Source organism: Lineus longissimus, chromosome 7 (genome assembly GCF_910592395.1).
Source record: "Lineus longissimus chromosome 7, tnLinLong1.2, whole genome shotgun sequence".
NCBI classification, from domain to species: domain Eukaryota; kingdom Metazoa; phylum Nemertea; class Pilidiophora; order Heteronemertea; family Lineidae; genus Lineus; species Lineus longissimus.
This window is the reverse complement of record NC_088314.1, coordinates 665,304-667,362: the sequence shown is the minus strand read 5'-3', so window position 1 is coordinate 667,362 and position 2,059 is coordinate 665,304. Positions and strand designations below refer to the sequence as shown.

Sequence of the window (2,059 nt, the reverse complement as noted above, 5' to 3'; positions counted from 1 at the left end):
TTCACGACTCACCTCATTCGATTTTTTAACGATTCCGATCAAAGACACGGCAGCAAATGTCTCTAACTACAATGATTGCTGCAATAATCCGAGAGCATAATGCACAAAACGGCGAACAGTAGCAAAAGGCAGTTCCGTAATACTATTAGCCAGCTTTGATGGCGATAATGCACTTCCATTTGAAGAAATTGACTTTTGGTTATTCGAAATGGAAACGTTGGATCCAAGACAAACTACTTTGTATTATAACTTACCGGTAATTCTATTTAAAGAAATAATCAACCCACACGCATAAGCGGGGGAATGGAACAAGAAGGGCCGCATCGTACTTTTACCAAGTACATGTACCAAGAACGGGGACTCTGGGTTAATGTTCACTTCTCCGGCCGAAGAAGCGAACATTAACCCCTGATTTCCTCAGCGGGATGACTTGAAAGCAGCCTGGTGGTTTCGTTACTTTAGAGCAGGTGTCACCTAAGTAGAGGCTGGTGACGCGACACACAAGCATCTCGGTATGATTTCTCGATCAATAGCCTACTGGATATCTTGCTTAAGTGATCATCTCGAGGATTTCCAAATAACTTGGGTCCGGTCAATGAGACTGAAATAAAAGCTACCTCATATAAGAGGAAACTGAGAGCAAAAAGAACAGCCGAATACGCATATCAACACCGCTGACTGCTTGGTTGTTCTGTTGGTCAGTTGCTCAGGGAAGATTGATCGGGGCTCAGTCCTTGGCATGAAAACGCCATGCCCATAATTGCAAACCGTTCCTTTGTTATGCTGAATTTCCCTTCTTAAATAAACAAGGAGAGCTTACATAGTCCATCCCTTTAGCCAAAAGCTACAACCTTCGCCACAAGCTTCCCCATCCCTAATGAATGACACGGAAATGTACATGGGCAATTATCTGTTCGCAGGATCATTCATTGCTCGTCCATTTCCTGACTGCCCCAAAAGTTTCCCTTCTGACCGTCTGAACAAAGCCGTCTTATTCGCTGACGGACAAATTACTGAGCCATGATGGGCAAGATTATCTTAACCATCGTGAAATTATCTGGCAACAATGCTGGCGCTTTATGAATACCTGTAATGAAGCCATGAATGGTCGTTTTGATATCAGGGGATCGTCTCTTGATGTTACTGGCTGCGGAGGTTTCATGGCCGCATCATGGGCATCCAGACGTGAGTGGTGAAGACGGCAGTGAAATATCACCAACTGGAATTGGCAACGAAGACCAAGAATCATTGAAGACTATTCTTTATTATTACATCATGTAAAACGGAAATCGGTTCAATCATGCACATCATGACATGGTTAGTGGTGATAAAAGGTACCGAAGGTGGCTGATGGCAGCGAATGAACTGTGAAGTGAAGTAGATTGGTCGTTCCGTGTTTGGCTTGAAATCGAACGTTCTCACGTTTCCTCTTCACCACCTACCAGATATCTTCTTGTTGGTTCAACTTCAACATGATACGGCGAAGGAAAAGAAAGAGAGTCAAACTTGAGCATCAGTTCTGTTCTCGCTGTGCCTCTTTCATCGTGTCAGGATGGCCGAGCGGTCTAAGGCGCCAGACTCAAGGTTTATGCCTTACTCTGCAATGAGTCAGTGGAGTGTTCTGGTCCACGAATGTGGGCGTGGGTTCGAATCCCACTTCTGACATACCTTTTTAAAAACTTTTTCATCGTTTTATCACTTTTATGCAATTGAATCTCAGAACATTTGCTCATTGATTGCCATCATAACGACTAACACTCCTCTTTTGTAACATATAAAAGGAATCACGCATCCCATTTAGCCATTCAAGTAGACTTTGATGACCGTTTTGGGTCCGCTCCGCCGACCCGGACTCGGTTACACCAATGAAGGGAGGTCACGGACAGACTGCCTCTGATGGTTCAGAATGTTAGTTGACTTACTAAAACGGTAATGGAGTTTCATTGTGCTCTCCGATCTTTTGTTACAAAACGGTTATCTATAAGAACTTTAAAGCCCACGAGTGCTGAATCTCGCGGTGACATTTGCACTTGCCTCGGGCTAGCACCTTTCACGTTAG

At 44.1% G+C, this 2,059-nt stretch overlaps 1 non-coding gene across 1 annotated transcript; it reads left to right on the top strand.

Annotated features, from left to right (window-relative positions):
- Nucleotides 1–1,546: 1,546 nt before the first annotated feature.
- Trnal-caa (transfer RNA leucine (anticodon CAA)) lies at nucleotides 1,547–1,665 on the top strand. The gene is made up of 2 exons: nucleotides 1,547–1,584; nucleotides 1,620–1,665. It is a non-coding gene; the product is annotated as a tRNA-Leu (tRNA).
- The last annotated feature ends 394 nt before the right edge of the window (nucleotides 1,666–2,059 follow it).